Genomic DNA, 26,039 nt, shown 5'->3' on the forward strand with positions numbered 1-26,039 from the left:
AATAAAGTTTGATTTGATTTGATTTGATTCCAAAGGTTGCAAGTTCAAATCGAGCAATAGAAAGCTGTTATTGATATTTTAACCCTTACCTTAACCATTCAGAGTTAACACCAAACCTTAAGAAGGTTCCCGAGTGGCACGCCTTTCTCTCAGTGCTAGAGGTGTCACTACAGACCCTGGTTTGATACCGGGCTGTATCACAACTGGCTGTAATCGGGAGTCCCATAGGGCGGTGCACAATTGGCCCAGCGTTGTCTGGGTTAGGGGAGGGTTTGGCTGGGGTAGGCCATCATTGTAAATAAGAATTTGTTCTTAACTGCCTTGCCTAGTTAAGAAAAGGCAAAATAAAAATAAAAATAACAATTTGAGTTAATGCCTGAACTTAACCCTGCTTAAAAATGTGGAGTTAATGCCTAAACTTAACCTTAAACAATTTTAAATTTAACATTTGGAACAACTTTTGAATTTTGATGTTTGAGAAACATGGATGAATGTCTTTTTCTGACATGAGACTGTGAGAGCTGGTAGCGGAGAGAAGTTGCCAGCCCTGCACGCCTTTCTCTCACTTGAAAAGCAGAGAGCGTAGACAGTGCCAGGCAGTTTCCTTTGCCGGTCAGCTGTTTAGGCAGTGTGCCGATTGCTTTGAGTTTGATGTCGGCATTTGAACTCGGCCAGCTGTTTTATGCACTGGTTACATTCACATTGATGTCGGCATCCAATAGACTTGGGGAAGATAAGCTTTCCCTAAAGTAAATTGAATTAAATTCCCCAAATTAGCTGTACAATTACTCGTTTCTATACATAAATAAATAAAATAATTCAAAATACAAAACCATGAGCATGTGTTGGCCACAGGGAATCATTAGCTTCTTTTTAAAATTAAAGGTGGATTGTTTTTAAGTGTGCAATTTGGGAATAACATGAGACAAATAGCCTACCAAACAGCTGATTGTTGAGTTGCAGCAGTCAGGAAAAGCAGTTAAATAGGCCTATCGCAAGATTTCTAAATACAATTTTAGGAAAAACTTAGTTGAGAAAGCAAATGGATGTTGCTGAAAAGAGAAGACAAAGAAAATATTCTAATCTGTCTCTAGTTATCAAAATTCTCAACTCCCAATTGAGCTAACAGTAGCCTATCTTATTGGCACCAGTGGAGAGCATCGGCTATATCCCAGGTGAGTGCCCGAATATTCACTGTCTTTATTATTGGATCAGTACCATTGGAAAGTTTTTTTGATGACAAGATTAGATGGTTGCATTCAAGACAAGGTAATTTTTACTGATCTTTTTCAAGTTTCAAATTTCAAGTTTAAATGTCACGTGCACAAGTATAGTGAAATGCCTTTCTTGCAAGCCCTAAACCCAACAATGCAGTAATCAATATCAATGTAGTACTAAAAATAGCATGTGTGTCAGTATGTGTGAGTATGTACACTGTGAGAGTACATGACAGTGCAAACAAAACATAGACATTAAAGGGTCAACTCAGTATGTGTAGGCATTTTTGTCAACTATTTAGCAGTCTTATGTTTGTTAGTGTCAGCAGATTATACTTCTAATTTGTCATATAAAAAAAATATATTGCTTATGTCTCCAGTCATATAAGAAGTAGTGGAATTGCAGAAAATGTGTTTGTAAAAGGATACATTTTTCCTGTGCAAAGAAAGGAGAAGAAACATCTCTGATTAGGCCTACTTTATGTCACTACAAGCTCAGGAATGCATTCTTCCAAACTGTCTGTTTTGCTAACAGTGATTGAGTTATAGCCTATTGTTAGCCTAAATTATGACTACGCAATCTACTCATTACATTAGGAATCTATCTTACATTAGTCTGCAAAACATTTGCTGTACTAAAGTCCCCAGCTACAATAAATGCTGTCTCAGGATATGCGCTTTCCAGTTTGCACAAAATCCAGTGTATTTCCTTGAGAGCTGAAATGGTATCAGCTTGAGGGGGAGTATACACGATGTGACGATGACCCCAAAAAATTATTTTGGGAGGTAATGCGATGCGGTCGGCATTTGATTGTGAGTTATTCTAGGTTGGGTGAACAAAAGGACTTCAGTTCCTGTACGTTTACATAATCACACTATGAATACACCTCCACCTTTCTTTTTCCGTGAGGGTTCTTTCTTTCTGTCCACACAATATACTGGCTGTATGGACGGGGACAGTATATTCGGAGAGAGATATGATTCCGTGAAACAGTGTATGTTACAGTCCCTCGTGTCTCTCTGGAAGGAGATCCTTGCCATGAGCTTGTTTACATTATTGTCCACGATTGAACATTAACGAGTAATGTACCCGGCTGTAGGTAATAATTTTAAAAAATGTATGCGCAAATAATGTGAGAAATAACACCCCCCAAAAAATAATAATACTGCAAAGTTTCTTAGGATCCAAGAATGGGGCGTCCATGTCTATTGGCGCCATCTGTCTATTTATCTTTCTTGCTTCCTTTCTCTCATACACACACACACACACAGACAGAAAACCAGCCAGGCAGCAAGACCCACACTGTTTTTCTGACAAAACCATTTGAACGTCTTCCCTGTGCAGTAGTTCCCAAACTCTGTGAAAAGTGACACAGGACTATTGTCAATCTGCATAGTAAATGCATTGCAAATTAGCCCTTAACCATAGCCAGGGCAGTGTGTCCAAAAGCACGTATTTTAATTTACTAAGATTTTCCAACGATTCAGGCCACCCAGCTGCAAAACATATTTTGGCCATCTCGCCTACATGTGTCCCATGCTTAGGAGGACAACGCACAGTGACAGGTAGGGAAATTGATTGTCAGGGAAGGTAATTTCCTTTTATGAGCTTGGCTGCCCCAGTAAGGGCTTATTTAACTCTAAAGTGCTCCTCACTCAGTAAGAGACTTACATGGATGTTGAATTATGAGCGATATCAGGTCCGTCCGTTATGGCTGCTATTTCGGCCAAAAATAGTACTCCCAAATTGGGATATTTTAAATTGGTCCCTTTTGGTCCAAATTAAGCCAAAGACCAACCTGACCGCTAGCTTGCGAGATCCACGAAAATATTGATATATTGCATAGCCTATATTGATTAAATTATGGTGGATTCATGGAAATATCCACATTAAAATATTCATACAAATTTTGCTTGTTAAGATGTCAGATGTTCTGTCTTAGGCAGAATATGACTGAAAATAGCCTGTAATCTTATGGGTGCACAATTTAACAACTGAATTTATAACAATTAGAATTAGAATTATATATTTTAACCAACATTTCTTCTGTGACAATACTGTCACAAGTGCTAGGTGGGCAAAAGACTAAGCGAGCCATTCGCATCATTTGCTCCTCTCGCAATCACACAGAAGCCACACAGCACAGCAAAACACATAAAATTAAGAACAAGTGAGAGTGGGGGCTGTAAGGATTTTTGAAAAAATGTTGTAATCTGTACAGGTTGCAATCTATTCTTTTCTCTAGACTTTTCTCTAGAATGCAGATTCTAGCTAGATAACTAGCTAACATTACTACACAGACAAAAGTGGATAGCTAAATATCAAAACACAAAATCCATGTGTACGTGTGTATAGTGCGTATGTTATCATGTCTTTGTATGCATGTGTGTGTGGCTATGTTTGTGTTGCTTCACAGTCCCCGCTGTTCCATAAAGTGTATTTTAATCTGCTTTATATATCTAATTTTAATGATTGCATGAGTTACTTGATGTGGAATAGAGTTCCATGTAGTCATGGCTCTATGTCGTACTGTGCACCTCCCATAGTCTGTTCTGGACTTGGGGACTGCAAAGAGACCTCTGGTGGCATGTCTTCTGAGGTATGCATGGGTGTCTGAGCTGTGTGCCAGTAGTTCATAAAGACAGTTCGGTGAATTCAACATGTCAATAACTCTCACAAATAAAGTAGTGATGAAGTCAATCTCTCCTCTACTTTGAGCCAGGAGAGAATGACATGCATATTATTAATGTTAGCTCTTTGTGTACATCCAAGGGCCAGTCGTGCTGCCCTGTTCTGAGCCAATTGCAATTTTCCTAAGGCCTTCTTTGTGGCACCAGGCCAATCGACTGAACAGTAGTCCAGGTGTGACAAAACTAGGGCCTGTAGGACCTCCCTTTAGTGCTGTTAGGAATGCAAAGCAGCACTTTATTATGCACAGACTTCTTCTCCCCATCCTAGCTAATGTTGTATCAATATGTTTTGACCATGAAAGTCTTCCCAACTTGCTCAATTACCACATTATTCTCTATAATATTTAGTTGATGTTCAGGGTTTAGTGAATGATTTGTCCCAAATACAATGCTTTTAGTTTTTGAAATATTTAGGACTATCTTATTCCTTGCCACCTATTCTGAAACTAACTGCAGTTCTTTGTTAAGGGTTGTAGTCATTTCAGTCACTGTGGTAGCTGAAGTGTATAGTGTTGAGCCATCCGCATACATAGACACACTGGCTTTACTCAAAGTCACTGGCATGTCATTAGTAAAGATTGAAAAAAGTAAGTGGCCTAGGCAGCTGACCTGGGGAATTCCTGATTCTACCTGGATTTTTTTGGTGAGGCTTCCATTAAAGAACACACCGTGTTCTGTTAGACAGGTAACTCTTTTTCCTTAACATACATTTTCCAGCAACAGACTATGATCGATCATTTTGAAAGCCACACTGAAGTCTAACAAGACAGCCCCCACAATCTTTTATCAGGAATTTCTCTCAGCCAATCATCAGTAATTTGTGTAAGTGCTGTGCTTGTTGAATGTCCTTCCCAATAAGTGTGCTGAAAGTCTGTTGTCAATTTGTTTACTGTAAGATAGCATTATATCTGGCCAATCACAATTTTATTTTCCAAAATTGAACAAAGGGTTGGTAACAGGCTGATTAGTCAGCTATTTGAGCCAGTAAATGGTGCTTTACTATCCAGAGGTATTGATCACCAGAGATTTTAATCTTGCATGGGGAAAGCAGGATGCTGACTGTTGAAATTATTTTTGAAATCATCTAAATTTGACCCAGCTGATTACAAAGCCCACTCGTCCAAACTTAAAGGACCCTACAAATCAACTTTGATTGACCTCATATTTACAAATACTCCAGAGAAATATGCTGGGAGTGGGGTATTTCCTATGGATATTAGAGACCACTGTTCCATTATATATGTCAGGGATATACGGATGCCTCGATCCAAACCTCGTTTTTATCAACAAGAGGAATTTAAAAAATGTCCATGAACAGGCCTTTTTTTCTTACCTTTCTTTTGGTGACTTTGATTGTACTGCATCTATACCTGACCTAGAGTTGGCTCTGAACCACTTCACAAATGTTTCCAATTTTATTGTAGATAAATATGCTCCCTTTAAAAAACAGAATTAAAAATCAGTCTTGCCCTTGGTTCAGTCCAGAACTATCTTACACAACAGTCTTACACAACAGAGTTGTTGCCTGGGCCAAAGAGAAATTCACAGACTCGGGCCCAGACTGGCAGTCTTTTAATTAAGCGATTGAGAAATTTGTGTGTAAACTAGTTAAGAAAGCAAAATCTGATTATTATGTTAATACACTCTCTGAATTTACAGGGAACCCAGCTACAATTTGGTAAGCTGTTAAATAACTGAAGGGTTATGTCTCCTCTTCTTTCCCCCAATAAATTAAGTTCGATTCTGGCACTATTACTGACAAAATGTATATCCTTAATGCATTTAATCACCATTTTATCTCATGAGGTTTTATAATTGAATGTCTTCCAAAGCCAGCTCTTGAAAATAGTAGTTTGGATGTAGAAAACCTATTGAATGCAACTGAAAATGCTGGTCACAAGTTTTTTTTACGGAAATTCACTGAATTTCACTGAACAGGTCCTGGATGCTTTGTTAACATTAGACAAAAAAAATCCACAGGGGCTGATCATTTGGAGCCTGGTCTGCTTAAGTATGCAGCACCCCTTATTGCTGGCTCAGTAGACCACATTTGTAATTGGACATTGTTATCATGAAGTGATGCAAAAGCATGGAAATCTGCATATGTGCTGACACTTCATAAGGGTTGGGATACAAATGATCTTGACAACTATCACCCAATTTCAAGACAACCTTGTTTAGCTAAGATTTTTGAATCCTTGGTTAATGTACAATTTCATTCCTTTTTATCTGATAATTGTATTCTTAATATAAACCAATCAGGGTTTAGGCCTGGGCATAGTACTACCACAGCAACCACACTAGTTGTTAATGATCTTGTCAACGCCTAGGATGCTAAAAAGAGCTGTGCTTCCTTGTTCATTGACCTGTCAAAGGCGTTTGACATTGTTGATCATTCTGTTTTGCTGAAGAAATTATCAAGAGTAGGCCTGGGATATACAGCCTGTTTATGGTTTCAGAATTATCTTTGAGACAGAACTCAGGCCATCTTAATAGATTTTGGGTCCATTATTGTTCACTTTGTATTTTAATGACATAGGAAACACTGTTAATACTTGTAACATTCATCTCTATGCAGACGACACCGTTTTGTTTTCCTGTTCCACCTCAGTGTGTCACGTCCTGACCTTAGTTCCTTTCTTATGTCTCTATTTTAGTTTGGTCAGGGTGTGAGTTGGGGTGGACATTCTATGTGTTGTTCTATGTTTTTGTATTTCTGTGTTTGGCCTGGTATGGTTCCCAATCAGAGGCAGCTGTTTATCGTTGTCTCTGATTGAGAACCATACTTAGGCAGCCTGTTTTCCCACTATGGGGTGTGGGTAGTTATTTTCTGTTTACTGTTTTTGTTGCACCTTACGGAACTGTTTGTTTGTCGGTTTGTTGTTTTTGTTCAGTATTCATCTTTATTAAAATGATTATGAATGCGTACCATGCTGCACTTTGGTCCTCTTCTCCTTTTCCCGACGACAATCATTACAGAACTACCCACCACCAAAGGACCAAGCAGCGTGGTAATAAGGAAAAGAGGGTTCTGGACTCCTGGACTTGGGAGGAGATATTGGACGGCAAAGGACCCTGGGCACAGGCTGGGGAATATCGCCGCCCCAAGGAAGAACTGGAGGCAGCGACAGCTGAGCGGTGGAGATATGAGGTAAGGCAGCGCAACAGGCACGAGAGGCAGCCCCCCCAAAAAATTTGGGGGCGAACACAGGGAGATTGGCGGAGTCAGGCGATAGACCTGAGCCAACTCCCCGTGCTTACCAGAAGAAGCGCAGTACTGGTCAGGCACCGTGTTATGCGGTCAAGCGCACGGTGTCGCCAGTACCCGCTCATAGCCCGGTGTGCTATAAGGCCAGCCCCCCGCAAGTGCCATGAGAGAGTGGGCATCCAGCCAGGGCGTATTGTGCCGGCTCAGCGTGTTTGGTCTCCGGTATGCCGTTTCGGCCCAGGGTATCCTGCGCCGGCTCTGCGTGCTGTGTCTCTGGGGCGCTGGCAGGGTGCAGTGCGCCCTATGCCTGCGCTCCACCCATGCCGGGCGAATGTGGGCATTGAGCCAAAGGGAGAGGTGCGAGTGGTATGCACCAGATCTCCCGTGCTCACCCACAGCCCGGTTCAACCTGTGCCTGCACTCTGGAGGGTCCGGGCTGAAGTGGTCACCCAGCCTGGAGGAGTGGTGCTAAGGCTGCGCACCAGAGCTCCAGTGCTCCCCCACAGCCCGGTCCATCCGGTGCCTCCTCCACGCACCAGGCCTCCTGTAGGTTCCCCCATTCTGGTTGGTCCTGTGGCAGCCCCACACACCAGGCTGTCTCTCCGTCTCCTCCCTCCAGGTTTTCTCACTTGTCCGGCGCTTCCAGAGTCTCCCTCCTGTCCGGACCTGCCAGAGCCACCCGTCAGTCAGGAGCTGCTGGAGCCACCCGTCACTCCGGCGCTGCCGGAGCCACCCTTCACTCTAGTGCAGCCGGAATCTCCCACCTGTCCGGCGTTGCCGGAGTCTCCCGCCTGTCCGGCGCTGCCGGAGTCACCCGTCTATTCGGGGCCCGCTGCAAGGGTCCCCAGTCCGAGGTCGGCGGCGAGGGTCGCCACTCCTAATGCGGGCCAAGACTAAGGTGGAGTGGGGTCAGAGCCGCCACCGCGGACAGATGCCCACCCAGCAACTTGTTTTATCACGGGACAATTTTAGGACTCATCATTGTAGTCTGAATAAAAATGTGGGATGGACCTCTCTGTCTATGAGAAGAGAGCTGCATTCTCTTTTATTTAATTACAAAGCAATCTTACAGAAACTTCCCCTATACGTATGTACCATCATTAATTAAGATAAGAATCACAAGTTACCAAACAGGAATGGATAACAAAGACACATCACATACTTGGGAAAATCTACTTTTTGTTTTTTTGCCCAGAATTTGTGGAACAATCAGCAGAGTTCACTGCAGTCAGATGTTCTGGTGCCTCTCAGGCAGTTTAAATTATTGATTGAGGACCTCTATGTAGCTAAATGTGATTGCTTGTATTAAATGTGTATTTATGTTTATTGTGCTGAATTATATTGTTTTATTCACGTGTATGTTATTTAAATATTCTGTTTTTATTGTAACGTGTACAGGGCTTTCTTGTAAAACAGTTTTTTTTTATTTCAATGTGACTCCCTGTTTAAACAAAGGTTAAATAAAATGCTATTTAATTCCTGTTCTGTTTGTAACTACCCCGGTAGGTTTATAACCTTAACCAGTTTGCAGGCACTAGTCACAGTTTGAACCTTTCTCTTGAGTGTGAAAGCCTGATGAAATCCAATCAATATTTAAATCACCCAGAAAATATACCTCTCTGTTGATATCACATACATTATCAAGCATTTCACCCATGTTTTCCAGATGCTGACTGTTAGTACTTGGTGGACATTTGCAGCTTCCCACCAGAACGAGCTTTAGGTGAGACAGATTAACCTGTTGCCATATTACTTATTACAGTATTTAACATGAGATCATCTCTAATCTTTACAGGAATGTGGTTCTGAATATAAACAGCCACAGCTTTGGCATGTCTCTCTTTTCTGTATATCTTATAACCATGTATTGCTACCACTGTATCATCAAAATTATTATCTACGTGAGTTTCATAGATTGTCAGAATATGATTCATGAACCTTGTTTCTTAAGCTACATATGTTAAAGTGTGTTATTTTTTAATACTTTTCTGTTTTTCTTGCTTTACTTGGAAGCTTAGCAGAGGTAGACATGCTAAGGTTATTTATGTTAGTGCAGGGTGAGTTGCACACAGTGGACTTCCTGCTAGGGCACACTACCTCAGTGCTAACAGTATAACTCTGGTTCATAGATATATGATTACTGCATACAATAGCTGTAGGATCAGCAGAGGCATTCAGGGCAGTTAGAGGGACATGCATTACGTTACTTGCATTGTGTCCTCCAACGCCCCTGGGATCATGTACATATGCTGAAGCTTTTTGAACACTCAGCGACACAATGGTAGGGATTAAATGAGCTGAGGTTGGGTCATTGATAAGTCATTGTCTCAACGCAGCCTTATAATGCTGTGAAAGGATCCAGGAACCCAAATTATTTGTGTGGATCCCATCCTCCTTATAATACGAGAGTTGTTTCCAGAAGGTATCGAAATTATCAATACATGTTGCATCCACAGAGCTATAATGGTCTTGTAGCCAGTTATGGAGGGCTAAAAATCTGCTGAACCTTTTAATGCTACCATTTAAGGAGGGCAGAGGGACAGATTTTATGGTACATTTGTTGGTGTCAAGTAGTGACCCAATCAATTATTTAAAATCCATCTTCAACTGTGCTGAGCTGCCCTTCATATTGTCAATTGACTCCACACAAACCATGACGGTATCAGCCCCCGGTGACTAACGCACAGCCTCGGGAAGCAACCTGGTGATATCCTGAACTTTTGCCCCAGGACAACACAAAGTCAGAGCCACAGAACTCACCTGAGAAGAGGGCTGCTGAGACGCCGGCTGCGTGCAGGCTACACCAGCCAAAGGGACAGAGCTCTGATCCAGAGAGCACGGGAGGCCTCGCTGGTCCAGGCTGTGCCCAGGCAGTTGATTGACTAGGACAGGGTATCTGGAGGGACATCCACAGCCGTGGAGGGAACACCCAAGCCCCCGGCAGAAGGCAGCTGATACAAGGGCTCAAAGCGAATTGAAAGTCTTAAGTCCGGACACGGTTCCAACACACATCCATTCACACTCACCTGTAGTGAAACAATGTTCTGGTTCTAGCTAGTAGAGGGGTGCAGCAGCGGAAATTGATCATAGTCCAGGAAGGTCCCATTATGATTGTCTTGGATGTTTTGATAGGAAGCGTTTAAAGATAGTCGATAGTCTCATGGAATTCTTATTCAGTTCAAGGCGCTTGGTCCAATTTTGATTTATTCACAAAGAGTAATAATCCTTTCTTTAGCTGCATCAAGTTCAATAAATTTTTTTACAAATGAAGGTATCCATCGGACCTTTCCCCGTGACAACTACGAACATGTCGCAGTGCTCTCTTAATAGCACGTGAGTTGCCTGCAGATTCAAAGAAGCCACTAAGAAGGGGAGATGAGAACAATGAGTTGGACAAATGTATTTACCGAGCTACTGCTGGTTATTAGCTAGTCATTGGTGTGTGCACATATTTCTAACTAATGTTAGTTATGTAGCTAGCGTATGTTAGCAAAAAAAAAAATCTCTAGCGGCTAACATTCATGTTAACTACTCTGGCTAACATCACCTGCAGTCAGATGTTAAGTTACTTAACTAGTAAACAAGGTGAGAAAGCATAGCTAGCTGGTTTTCTGACTAGCTAATTAGTTTATTGTAGTTATCCAACTATCATAGTTAGCTAGCTAGCTCGTAAGAGGGGCTTAATATGGCGCTAAGAGAGGGAAATGAGGTTGGCTAAATTGACCTCCTGTTTGTGTGCCAGAACACAGTTTCCTGCCGTGATATATTTGATTACCGAACCATTTGTATTAGCTAGTTAGTCAAACATCGGAACAGTAGTGGAGAGGGTAGCAAGTTTTAAGTTCCTCGGCATACACATCACAGACAAACTGAATTGGTCCACTCACACAGACAGCATCGTGAAGAAGGCGCAGCAGCGCCTCTTCAACCTCAGGAGGCTGAAGAAATTCGGCTTGTCACCAAAAGCACTCACAAACTTCTACAGATGCACAATCGAGAGCATCCTGGCGGGCTGTATCACCGCCTGGTATGGCAACTGCACCGCCCTCAACCGTAAGGCTCTCCAGAGGGTAGTGAGGTCTGCACAACGCATCACCGGGGGCAAACTACCTGCCCTCCAGGACACCTACACCACCCGATGTCACAGGAAGGCCATAAAGATCATCAAGGACATCAACCACCCGAGCCACTGCCTGTTCACCCCGCTATCATCCAGAAGGCGAGGTCAGTACAGGTGCATCAAAGCTGGGACCGAGAGACTGAAAAACAGCTTCTATCTCAAGGCCATCAGACTGTTAAACAGCCACCACTAACACTGAGTGGCTGCTGCCAACACACTGACACTGACTCAACTCCAGCCACTTTAATAATGGGAATTGATGGGAAATGATGTAAATATATCACTAGCCACTTTAAACAATGCTACCTTATATAAATGTTACTTACCCTACATTATTCATCTCATACGCATACGTATATACTGTACTCTATATCATCGACGGTATCCTTATGTAATACATGTATCACTAGCCACTTTATACTATACTATGCCACTTTGTACTCTATATCATCGACGGTATCCTTATGTAATACATGTATCACTAGCCACTTTATACTATACTATGCCACTTTGTTTACATACTCATCTCATTTGTACATACTGTACCCGATACCATCTACTGTATCTTGCCTATGCTGCTCTGTACCATCACTCATTCATATATCCTTATGTACATATTCTTTATCCCCTTACACTGTGTACAAGACAGTAGTTTGGAATTGTTAGTTAGATTACTTGTTATTACTGCATTGTCGGAACTAGAAGCACAAGCATTTCGCTACACTCGCATTAACATCTGCTAACCATGTGTATGTGACAAATAAAATTTGATTTGATTTGATTTTGATTTGATTTGAAACATATTTTATGTGCGCAAAATCATGAATCAGGTCCAAATTTTGTTTAAACTTTCACCCCCACTGACACATGCAATAAAAAAATGAGTTTTCCTTACCAGAGTTTTGTTAGGCTGTGATGCACTTCAATTTATTGCTGAGTGACAACTGTAATAGCTAGCTATTGATGTTTCTGTCATTCCAGTGTCACAAATGTTAAGTGTCATAGTAGGATAATATCAGAATAACAGTTTTTCCAATATTTTGCCATTTTTGCACATATCAAGATGGTGTTGGTGGGCTGTTACACAGGGTATTTATTTATTTAACCTTTACCAATGACGGCCTAGGAACGGTGGGTTAACTGCCTTGTTCAGAACGACAGATTTTTACCTTGTCAGCTCTGTGATTTGATCTTGCAACCCTTTTAGTTATTAGTCCAACACGCTAACCACTAGGTTACTTGCCACTCCAATGCCATGTATGTCATGTAACAGATGGGTTTTTGCATAGCTGATGTTAAAACAGAAAATACATTTGCAGAATTGTTATTCCAAAATGCTACATATCCACTGGGGGGAATCTTTACATTTCAGGACAATCCTATGAGTATGTAGATACGATACAAGAATGAGACGTGTTTATACACGGCAAAAAAATATATATGTCCCCTCACTTATGATGTGGATGAGGGTGTGCTGGAAGCTGCTGAGGAATGTCCCGGAGTGATGGCTGGAGAGTGTGCTCACTGGGCTGGTGCAGGCTGTCAACAGGTAAGGGAAGGGGAAATGGCTAGAGGTTATAAAATGGTGTCAAACTGTCTGCGTCCTTGTCCCATTTCTCTCATAAGGTAAGTGTTATTATTCAGACAGAAGTCCAGGATCATGGGGTTTCTGGTGTTGTAGAACAAGAAGGCCCATAAACTGCTACTGCTTCAATACAAGCCTGAGGTGAGACGGTGAACTGATGTTGAACTTGGCAGTCAGTCAGTCGTTCATTCTGTACTATGCGTCTATTCAATCTATCATTGTTGGAATTGAAAAAGCCTCTGTTATAGCATGAAATCATAAAATTCATTCCCAGACTTGTGTTTCAAGGATTCGTCTGGGCTACCTGGCTCAGGACAGGGAGAGGCCACTGCTTATACAGTTGAGTGTATAACTAAGTCTTTAGTGTTGTGATGATAGCAGCAGCTGAACACACACAGTCACACAGACAATCAACAACATTTCCATAAATACACATGTATTGATTATCTGTGATTGTGTGTGTGACTGTGCGTGTGCATGTGTGTCCAGGTGCTGCGGTCACTGTGCCAAGCCTGGGCCAACCCCCTCTGGAGCAGCAGCTCTATGTGAGCAGCATCTCTATATGTGTGCAGCTCGGCTGCTGTGTGTGGGACTACTGAGTGATGCAGAGCTACAGGAGCTACGCTCAGGTACACCCCCAACACAACGGCACAGTATTGTGTCACACTATCAGAGCTGTTCACACTACTTTCTAACCTGTCTGAAAATTAAATGTTTAAAAAATCATAGGAAAACGACTGAGCGTTTTGTTATGGTACGTGTACATGTAGTCCCGCCTTGTTGTAGTCTGTTTTCTTCTGTTTGGTGCCTAATGATCACGACCGTTAAGTCCTTTCCCCTGTCAGAGCTGCTTCCGTTCATGCTGGGAGAGATGCCACCTGGACAGCAGTGTAGTGCGTGTAAGGGGCATGGTGGTGGGGGAGTTTGTCCGCTCCTGCATGGACAGCAACGGAGCCAAACTCAAATTCCAGGTACAGTACAGTATGGCACCTCTGGGTGAGTCTCAATAGTCTGAAGTGGCTCACTGTCACTATATTCTGTTCTGTGCTCATACTAATCTGAATTAACTGGGCGGGTGAAAACAAATTCCACAATGCTTTTATCTATCTGTTGTTCACATCATTGCAAATGAAAGAAAGAAAATAGAGAAAGTCACTGTAGACTATTGAGGTGTACCCTTACAGTAGGCTATGGCTCCCTTGTAATTAGTCCACAGTGAAGGGTGTGTATTCCGTGTTTCTTCTCCTCAGAATGAGGAGACCAAGGAGCTGCACTCATTGATGACAGATTGGATCTTCCTCAAGATGTCAAATGGCAGACTGTACTCTGTCAGGCAGTACTACCCCAGGCTGCTTTAGTGGCCCAGAAATCAGGAGCTGACCTAGACTCAGAGCTGGATAGGTAAGAGATTATCATAATCAAACCTATAAACCTCAGTAATACCTCTTGTTATACACTACATTTATTAACATAATGTTGTTTATTTAATTCAAATCATTACAACTTAATTAATCTCCCAAGGGCAGTTAAGAAGGCATGGTATAGAGCTCGCCAGTTTGTAGTCCTAAAAAATGTAAATTAGTTACCTCTGGTTGGTTCAGCCATTCCTAAGAATGGCTGAAAGAGGTTAACACAGGCTTAGGAGATCTTTGTTCTGTGAGAGTTCAGTCAGTTAACATGACCTTTATGAATTGTGAAGCCTTTATGTGTTTTTTATGACTAGATAAAATGCTTCAAAATTCACAAATTGATGTTGGCTGATGATGATTATCTCATCGAACAAAACATATAAGATCTCCTGTGTATACCATAAACCTTATTTTTACGTAGTTTATCCAAAAACCATACAAAACACCATTCATTTCCCTGTAGGATTTTGTCCAACGAATCATGGCAGAGTTAGTGCTTACAAAAATATATCATTTCTATTTCTCTCTATAGTAGTGTTAAATTAACTAGGCTCTATGTCCCTGACCAGTGTATGTATGAACCAGTGGTGATTCGCTCACCCCCTACTGACCAGGAAATAGTCGAGCCGCACCGCCTCGCTACCTTAGTGACTGTCTGGAGGGTAAGATACAATATATAGGTCTCTCCATTGGTGGGAGATGGACATTTAAGCTTATCAACACTCTCTTTATTTTACTGACTTGTTAAATGATTGATCAATAGATCCTTCCATCCCTCCATCTCTCCCCACCCTTCCTCTCCTCTGAGGACCCAGTAAAGGTGGAGCTCAGTCAGAAAGCTGTTGAGGGACTGGTTAGGAAGAACACTTCTACAGCCAGTGATGTGAGAGGTCACACATTTAGATGGTAAATATTTGTCACCATAGGGGTTCATCTCATAAACAAAAGGGAATATGTTCCATAATTTATGTGTATTTACATTAGTGCAAATTGTCCACCGATATCTATGTCAAATTCCGAACACATCCTGGCAGATCTGAACCTAATGCGAGAACAATGTGACTATCGTGCATCCATGCCTAATCCAGCTTGGAGTGATCGGATGACAGAAGTCACATTTAAGTGCTGGGTCTTACGGAGGCCATTTTATAAAATATAACTAAATGTTTCTTACAGTATTGCCGGAGTAGTCAAGAAGTAGAACGGCAAGGCCACAGAACAGGACATACACAGAGCTGTCGGAGACCACCTCAAGCATGCCCCTGGTAGAGACAATTGGTATTTACCACCAATTTTTTTGTTTCAGTTTTTAGTAGTTCACCCATGACTTCGTGGCCAAGCACGACTCCAACACCATGGTGACAACACAATGGTTGTAGGCCTAATGTCACGTTCTGACCTTTATTTCCTTTGTTTTGTGTTTATTTAGTATGGTCAGGGCGTGAGTTGGGTGGGCAGTCTATGTTTGTTTTTCTATGTTTTGGGGCATTTCTATGTTTCGGCCTAGTATGATTCTCAATCAGAGGCAGGTGTCATTAGTTGTCTCTGATTGAGAATCATACTTAGGTAGCCTGGGTTGCACTGTTTGTTTGTGGGTGATTGTCTATGTTGATGGCTTGTTTCAGCGCAGCTCGCATTAGCTTCACGGTTGTTATTTTGTTTACTGTTTTTGTATAGTGTTTCAGTGTTCAGTTCTTTCTTTAATTAAACATTCAACATGAACACATATCACGCCGCATTTTGGTCCTCCGATCCTTCTCGCCTCTCCTCTTCAGATGAAGAGGAGGACGACCGTGACACCTAATCACCAACAACAATGAGACAGCCTATAGGGAGGAGGTCAGAGACGTGAGCAAGACAAAGGAGATGATCGTGTACTACGGGAAAAGGAGGGCCGAACATGCCCCCATTCACATTAAAGGGGCTGTAGTGGATCGGGTCGAGAGTTTCAAGTTCCTTGGTGTCCACATCACTAACGAACTATCATGGTCCAAACACACCAAGAAAGTCGAAGAGAGCACGACAACGCCTTTTCCCCCCCTCAGGAGACTGAAAAGATTTAGCATGGGTGTAACGACGTGCACTGAGAGTCGGGATGCAAGTTAAAGGGAGTGAGTGTTTTAATAAAATACTGAAACATAATACAAAATAAGAAACACGAACAACGCACAGACAAGAAACGAAAACAGAAACAATGGTGCCTGGGGAAGGAACCAAAGGGAGTGACAAATATAGGTAAGGTAATTAGGAAAGTGATGGAGTCAAAATGAATCTGAAGACACGCAGGTGCACGTAACGATGGTGACAGGTGTGCGCCATAACGAGCCGCCTGGTGACCTAGATCCTCAAAAAATTATACAGCTGCAGCATAGAGAGCATCCTGAACGGTTGCATCACCGCCTAGTATGACAATTGCTCGGCATCCGACCATAAGGCGCTACAGAGGGTTGTGTGTACAGCCCAGTACATCGCTGGGGCCAAGCTTTCTGCCATCCAGGACTTATATACTAGGCGGTGTCAGAGGAAGGCCCAAATAATTGTCAAAGACTCCAGTCATCCAAGTCATAGACTGTTCTCTCTGCTACCGCACGGCAAGCGGTATTTTTTACTTTAGTTAAAATTAGTAAATATTTTCTTAACTGTATTTTCTGAAAACTGCATTGTTGGTTAAGGGCTTGTAAAGTAAGCATTTCACATGTATTCGGCGCACGTGACAAATAATATTTGATTTTATTAAAATTTGCTATTTGTCTGGAGCTAAATATTTGTATTATTTAATTATAGGTCACCCTTTTTCTTTTATGTCCGGCTTTATTAAAAAATTCAGCAAATGGAAATACACAATGGAAAAAAAAACATTTCAGCTTCTCCTTATCACACATACCGATCTCTTGCTTTTCGGAAGGTTGTACGTAACATACAGTGCCTTCAGAAAGTATTCACACCCTTGACTTTATCCACTTTTTGTTGTGTTACAGCCTGAATTCAAAATGAATAAAACAAATAATAATTCTCACCCATCTACTACATACAATGCCTCATAATGAAATCAGTAAGTCACTAAGAGCTTTCCACACCTGGATTGTGCAACATTTTTATTTTCAATCTTCTTCAAGCTCTGTCAAAATGATTGTTGATCATTGCTATACAAACATTTTCAGGTCCTACCGTAGATTTTCAAGTAGATTTAAGTCAAAACTGTTACCCAGCCATTCAGGAACATTCACTGTCTGCTTGGTAAGCAACTCCAGTGTAGATTTGGCCTTGTGTTTTAGGTTGTTGTCCTGCTGAAAGATGAATTCATCTTCCAGTGTCTGGTGGATACAAGACTGAATCAGGTTTTTGCCTGTGCTTAGCTCAAATCCATTAAACATTTCCCTTAGTCCTTAACAATTACAAGCATTCCCATTAAATGTTGCAGCCACCACTATTCTTGAAAATATGGAGAGTGATACTCAGTAATGTGTTGCATTGTATTTGCCCCAAACATAACACTTTGTATATGGGACAAAATGTGAATTGCTTTGCCACGTTTTTTGCAATATTACTTTAGTGCCTTGATGGAAACAGGATGCATGTTTTGGAATATTTTTATTATGTCCTTCTTTTCACTCTGTCAATTAGGTTAGTATTGTGGAGTAACTACAATGTTGTTGATCCATCCTCAGTGTTCTCCTATCACAACCATTCAACTCTGTAACTGTTTAAAAGTCACCGTTGGCTTCATGGTGAAATCCCTGAGCGGTTTCCTTCCTCTCCGGAAACTGAGTTAGGAAGGATGCCTGTAGCTTTGGATGGTGGATCAATACACCCAGTCACTACAAAGTGTAAAAAATAACTTCACCGTGCTCAAAGGGATATTAAATGTCTGTTTCTTTTACCCATCTACCAATACGTGTCCTTCTTTGCGAGGCATGGAAAACCTCCCTGGTCTTTGTGGTTGAATCTGTGTCTGAAATGCACACCTCGACTGGGGGACCCTACAGATAATTGAATGTGAGGGGTACAGAGATGCAGTAGTCATTCAAAAATCATGTTGACCAATATTATTGCACACAGATGCAACGTATTATGTGACTTGTTAAGCACATTATGACTAAAGAACTTATTTAGGCTTGCCATGACAAAGGGGTTGAATACATATTGACTCAAGACACTTTAGCTTTTCATTTTTAATTAATTTCTAAAAACATATTATGTGTGTAGGCCAATGACAAAAATTCAGGCTGTAACATAACAAGTATTTGGTATTCAGACTTAACTTAATTTTAATTTTAATTTTAAGTTGCGTAATGCTTTCTGCAGGTGTGGCTACTATGCACTTTGAATACATTTCATTCAACTGCTGAAAACCCTCCCAGTTGCACAAATATTTAATAAAATATTGAATTTGGCCTTTAATATTATTATAGCCCATAGAAATGCATTGGGTAACACATTCATGAATAGCAAAAAAGACAGTCAAAAAATAAATCATGAGGAATACGATTTTGAAGTGTCTGTCCTATATCTATCACAGTGTTTCCCAACCGTGGATACACGTACCCCTGGGCGTATGTGGGCAGTCCCCAGGAGGTACATTGGAAGATTTTCAAAAATAAATATATTATTTTTTTCAATCTGTTATTTATTTCAAACTTAAGAGGCAGGAAAACATTTACTGAGGTTCTGATGTGAAATCTCTCATTTATTTTATATTTATAGGCCTACTTTTTTTTACCTTCGTGTCGGTGATTGCACATTGCTCTGCCTACCTGGCCTTTACCCACCCGCTGGCTCAATGGTTGAGCATCTGCTAGCCAAGTGCACTCATCCTTTGCTTCGTGCGATAGAGTGCCTGCAGCTCTTCCTTGCAGAAACTATGATTGATAAAACAGCAGCTGATGCACTGAAGTCAAATAACAGGGTGTGTCATAGGATGGATGACATGGGCATTGATGTTGTCGATCAAGTGGTGGAAAATGTAAACTATTATTTTTCTCTGCAGTTAGACAAATTGACTGATGTCAGTGGGGAAGCCTAGTTGATTGCATTTGTGCGATACAGAGACATTTGGGAAATGAATGAGCACATTCTGTTCTGTAAGGAGCAAACGGGATGAACTACAGTTGAGGATGTGTTTCAAGTTATTGACAGATTTTTCTCAGAGCACAATCTTGATTGGAAATCCTGTGTTAATGTGTGCATGGATGGTGTTACATCATTGCCTGAGTAAATTAAATAATTAATTGCCTCCATAAAGAAGGTCAATCCTGATGTTGAATGGAACCACTGTATCATTCACAGGGAGGCATTGGCCAGCAAGAGAATGAGTCCTGAGTTAAGTGATGTTTTGATTGACGCAGTGAAAGTGATTAACTTTATCCAGGCTAAGCCTGTGAATCAGTGACTGTTTGAAATGCTCTGTGATGCCACTGGGACTGAGCACCAGCAGCTACTTCTTCACACCGAAGTCCGTTGACTATCCAGAGGGAAAATTCTACAGAGGCTTTTTGAGCTGCGTTCCAAAGTATGTGATTTTCTGTCTGAGCACTCACACCTCCATGTGGCGTGTTCAAGGACACAGACTGTGTAGCCCACCTTGCATTTCTTGCTAATGTGTTCAGCAAACTGAAAACCTGACTCTAACTCTGCAAGGTAAAGACACACACATTCTAAACATGCATGATAAAGTGTGTGGATTCATGAAGATCAAACTCTGGGAGAAGAAATGTGAAGATATAAGTTGTTTCCAGCAGGTTGACCTCTATCTTTCTAAAGGTGATGTTGACAGAGCTCCTATGCAAATACTTAGCTTACATTTATCCAAACTCAACAGTGAGTTCAACTCCTACTTCCCTGAAATTGAAAACAAGTCTGCCAAACTTGACAGGGTGCGTAATCCTTTCATGACTGACAGTACCAACAACAACATTCTCACCAGACTGCAGGAAAATCTGCAGGAAAAAAATGGGAGACCCATGGGGCGGCGCACAATTGGCCCAGTGTCGTCTGGGTTAGGGGAGGGTTTGGCCGGCAGCGATGTTCTTGTCCCATCACACACTAGCAACTCCTGTGGCGGGCAGGGTGCAATGCATGTTTGGCCGGCAGGGCGCAATGCACGGTCGCCAGGTGTACAGTGTTTACTCCGGCAAATTGTTGCAACTGTCTCCGGATTAAGTGGGCATTGTGGCAAGAAGCATTGTGGCTTTGCTGGGTTGTGTTTCAGAAGACGCACGGCTCTCGACTTTTACCTCTCCCGAGTCCATACGGGAGTTGCAACAACATGACAAGACTGTAACTACCAATTGGATACCACAAAATTGTGGAGAAAAAGGGTTAAATAAATCATGGCTGTGATAGGAGAAAACTATCCCAGACGACACTGGGCCAATTGTGCGCCGCCCCAAGGGTCTCCCGGTTGCGGAAGAGCATGGACTCAAACCAGGATCTCTAGTGGCAAGCTAGCACTGTGGTGCAGTGCCTTAGACCACTACGTCACTGCGCCACTCTGGAAGCATAATTTTACATTTTTTTATTAACCTTTATTTAACTAGGCAAGTCAGCTTAAAGCTAATTCTTATTTACAATGACGGCCTACCAAAAGGCAAAAGTCCTCCTGCGGGGAAAGGCTGGAATTAAAAATAAATTAAATAAAAATATAGGACAAACACAACACTAGGACTAAATAGGACTAGTGAAAGCCTGTACAGAAAAACAAAAATCCCAAAACATGAAGCATGTTTGCAACAAGACACTAAAGCAATACAGAAAAAATGCGGCAAAGCAATTCATCTTTTGTCTCGAATATAAGGTGTTTTGTTTGGGGCAAATCCAATACAAAACATTACTGAGTAGCACTCTCTATACAGTGCATTCAGAAAGCATTCATACCCCTTGACTTTTTCCACATTTTTTTACGTTACAATCTTATTCTAAAATTGATTATATTAAAACATTTTATCATAAATCTACACACAAAACCCCATAAAGACAAAGCCAAAACCCCTTTGTTATAAGACTCAAAATTAAGCTCAGGTGCATTGTGTTTCCATTGATCATCATGATCTGGAAAGGCACAAACCTGTCTATATACTGTATATATAAGGTCCAACAGTTGACAGTGCATGTCAGAGCAAATACCAAGCCATAAGATCGAAGGAATTGTCCGTAGAGCTCCGAGACAGGATTCTGTCGAGGCACAGATCTGTGGAAGGGTACCAAAACAAGACTGCAGCATTGAAGGTCCTCAAGAACACAGTGGCCTCCATCATTCTTAAATGGAAGAAGTTGGAAGAGCACACCAAGACTCTTCCTAGAGCTGACTGCCTTGCAAAACTGAGCAATCGGGGGAGAAGGGCCTTGGTCAGGGAGGTGACCAAGATCCCGGTGGTCACTCTGACAGAGCTCCAGAGTTCCTCTGTGGAGATGGGATAATCTTCCAGAAGGACAACCATCTCTTCAGCACTCCACCAATCAGGCCTTTATTTTAGAGTGGCCAGACGGATGCCACACCTCAGTAAAAGGCACATGAGAGCCGGTTTGGAATTTGCCAAAAGGCACCTAAAGACTCTCAGACCATAAGAAACAAGATTTCTCTGGTCTGATGAAACCAAGATTGAACTTTTTGGCCTGAATGCCAAGCGTCACGTCTGGAGGAAACCTGGCACCATTCCTATGGTGAAGCATGGTGGTGGCAGCATCATGTGGGGATGTTTTTCAGCGAAAGGGACTGGGAGGCTAGCCAGGATCGAGGGAAAGAAGAACGGACAAAGTAGAGAGCGATCCTTGATGAAAACCTGCTCCAGAGTGCTCAGGACCTCAGACTGGGGTGAAGGTTCACCGTCCAACGGGACAATGACCCTAAGCACACAGCCAAGACAACAAAGGACTGGCTTCGGGATGAGTCTCTGAATGTCCTAAAGTGGTCGAGCCAGAGCCCGGACTTGAACCCAATCGAACATTCTCGGGAGAGACCTGTCCAGTGACGCTCCCCATCCAACGTGACAGAGCTTGAGAGGATCTGCGGAGAAGAATGGGAGAAAACTTCCCAATAAAGGTGTGCCAAGGTTAAAGCATCATACCCAACAAGGTTTGAGGCTGTAATAGCTGCCAAAGGTGCTTCAACAAAGTACTGAAGGGTCTGAATACTTATGTAAATGCCATATTTTCATTTTTCATTTTTTTAATACATTTGCACAAAAAAAAACTTTTATTATGGGGTGTTTTGTGTAGATTGACCAGAGAAAAAAACGATTTAATACATTTTAGAACAAGTTTGTTATGTAATAAAATATGGAAAAAGTTTTTTTTTTCTCCAAATGCACTGTATGCTGCATACTTCTGAGCCCATATTTAAGGTGCTGATCTTTTCAGATCATGACAAATAAAACATGTGGAAGGCAATTTTTAGACAATGTTTTATTTTTTTAACTTTGTTAAAATGCTGCATTCATGACTGGTTTTATATATCTGGACAAAAAATAAAGACAGATAAAGTCTCTTTTAGTAGTGTGTAATGGAGGCTCAATTTCACAGCTTTATGAAAAACAAAATGCAAAGAAAACATATGTAGGTTTGAACCTGCAATGACTGCTGTGACCTGGTATGGCTTTTTCAGTCTAATGTGGTCAATCAGGACACCGAACACAATTTCTGAGTTGTTACAATTGTTTTAAGATGGTCATACCATGGATAATTTAGTTATCAGAGTTGCAAAGAAAATGCCATATATCAGACTGGCAATTAAAAATAAAAGATTATGATGGGCAAAAGAACACAGACACTGGACAGCATCCTGGAGTTGCCTCTTCTCTGGTCATGTTGAGACTGTTTTTTGTGGGTACTATTTAATGAAGCTACCAGTTGAGGACTTGTGAGGCGTCTGTTTCTCAAACTAGAACCTCTAATGTACTTGTCCTCTTGCTCCGTTGTGCACCGGGGCCTCCCACTCCTCTTTCTATTCTGGTTTGAGACAGTTTGCACTGTTCAGTGAAGGGAATAGTACACAGCATTGTACGAGATATTCAGTTTATTGGCCATTTCTCACATGGAATAACCTTCATTTCTCAGAACAAGAACAGACTAATGAGTTTCAGAAGAAAGTTCTTTTTTTCTGGCCATTTTGAGCCTGTAATCGAACCCACAAATGCTGATACTCCAGAAACGTATTGCTTCTTTCATCAGTACAACAGTTTTCAGCTGTGCTAACATAATTGCAAAAAGGGTTTTCTAATGATCAATTATCCTTTTAAAATGATAAACTTGGATTAGCTAACACAACGTGCCATTGGAACACAGGAGTGATGGTTGCTGATAATGGGCCTCTGTACACCTATGTAGATATTCCATTAAAAATCAGCTGTTTCCTGCTTCAATAGTCATTTACAACATTAACAATGTCTACACTGTATTTCTGATCAATTTTATGTTACTTTAATAGATAAAAAAAAGTGATTTTCTTTCAAAAATAAGGACATTTCTAAGTGACCCCAAACTTTTGAAGAGTAGTGTATATTTAAAATGTTTTAGATAAATTTTTGCATTTGGCCTTGAGTACTACAGCACATTAAAAATTGTGTTGAATAACACATTCATAAATGGCAAAAAAGACAGTCAAAAAATAAGGAATACGGTTTTAGTGTCTCGCCTAAATATAGGAGATGTAAGAAAGCTCAGAAATGTATATATATATATTTTTTTTTGGGGGGGCACCTCTTATTTTGGACACCTACACCTCTTATTTTTGTTGGCACAAAACTACCTCCATACTTCCAGACCTTCAGAAAATATAACCATATCTAGCTTAAACTGACGGATTTTCATATTATGCTAATTAGATTAATGCATGCATGTATCAATATTAGGAAGCGTATGAATACACAAGAATATACACTATTTAAAGGAAGCTGTATTAAACTAAAATAACATTTCATAAGACTTTCAATACGTAATGAAGAAATAACATTAAAACTACAGTGTTTACAAGCACACAGCATATGAAGAGGATGGGAACATTTTATCTTGTGTTCTGTGTCCTGATTGACCATATTAGACTGAAAAACCCTTGCAATACCACAGTTATCCCCTGGTGATGCAGAGGGTTAATGATCTGACTGCAGAGCTGAATATATATAATAATAATATAATGTATACACTGAATACACAAAACATTAAGAACACCTGCTCTTTCCATGACATAGACTGTCCTAGTGAATCCAGGTAAAAGCTATGTTCCCATATTGATGATCCCGCTTATCTAGGTGGTTGAGAGCAGTGTGGAGAGCAATTAAGATTGGGTCATCTATAGATCTGATGGGGCAGTATGCAAATTGGATTTGGTCTAGGATGGCTGGGATGGTGGACTTAATGTGTGCTATAACCAGCCTCCAAAGCACTTCATGATTACAGAAGTGAGTGTTACAGGGAGGTAGTCATTGTGGCATGAAACTTTAGGGTTCTTAGAGTGCTTGTGGGGATCACAGACTGGGAAAAGGAGAGGTTGAAAATTACCCTGAATATGCTTGCCAGCTGTTGAGCACAGGCTCTGAGAACTCACCCTGGAAAACCGTCGGGTCCGCGACCTTGCGGGTGTTGACCTGATTAAAGACCCTTCTCACGTCGATAGAGAGGCATCTTTGTAATCCGTAATGGACTGTAGCCCCTGTCACGTCGGAACCTGTGTAATAAGATTCCCCGTTATTTCTAAATTGTTCATTAGCTCATATGATGACTCTGCAGAGGTTTTAGCGGGACTTCTTGTACTTATTCCTGTTCTCTGCCGTAGCATCAGGGTTGTCTTCGATAGCTCTGTGTGCGGTAGCCCTTTTCTTTACTTTAGCACCAACCTCGTTGTAAATCCAGGGCTTTTGTTTGGAGAAGCAGCAAACCCTCACTATGGGTACAACGTTGTTGATGCATTTAATAATGAAGCTGGTGACAGAGGTGATTAGCTCATCAATGTTATCATCAGAATATCGAAACATATTCTAATCAGCGCTAGCAAAGCAGTCCTGTAGCATGACCTCTGATTCTGGTGACCATTTTTCAACAGAGCGAATCGCGGGTACTTCCCATTTCAGCTTATGCATGTAAACAGGAAGCAAGAGTACGGAGTCATGATCAGATTTGTCGAATGCAGAGGGCCTTGCATACTTGCTTGTGGGTAGAATTGCAGTGGTCTAGGACTTTATCGCCCCTAGCGGTGTTGGAGAAGTGTTGATTGAAGTTAGGCATCACGTGTCTTAGCGACGCCAAATTAAAATTGCCAGAAACCAGAAAGGCAGCCTCTGGGTGTAGGTTGTCCTGATTGTTTATAGCCTTGTACAGTTTGTTAAGAGCCAGCCTGATATTTTTATTGTCCTTAGGTGGAATTTATACAGCAGTCCAATTAAAGCTGAAAACTCGTTACGGGAGGTAAAAGGGTTGACATTTAACCATCAGGCATTCCAAGACGGGTGAACAGTGGGTTGACACATCCACCGCTCTGGAATTACAACACCCGTTGGTGTTGATGAAGAGGCAAACCCTTCCTCCTCACGATTTCCCCGACTCAACTGTCTTGTCCTCCCGGTGAATGGAGAATCCATCGAGTTAAATAGCCGTCGGGGGTGTGCTTTCCGAGAGTGATGTTTCTAAATAGAAAAGAATATTGCAGTTTCGAGAGTCCCGTTGGTTGCAAATCCGCAATCGGAGGTCATCTATCTTATTATCGGGAGACTGTACATATGCCAGTAAAATGGAGGGAAGTTGGCCGGTTTTTCACTTTGCCTTCATCTCACCAGGATCCCCCCTCTCTTGCCTCTGTGATGCTGACGTTTCCTCTTGAGTG

The sequence above is a fragment of the Oncorhynchus clarkii genome, chromosome 3 (assembly GCF_045791955.1).
Source record: "Oncorhynchus clarkii lewisi isolate Uvic-CL-2024 chromosome 3, UVic_Ocla_1.0, whole genome shotgun sequence".
NCBI lineage: Eukaryota > Metazoa > Chordata > Actinopteri > Salmoniformes > Salmonidae > Oncorhynchus > Oncorhynchus clarkii.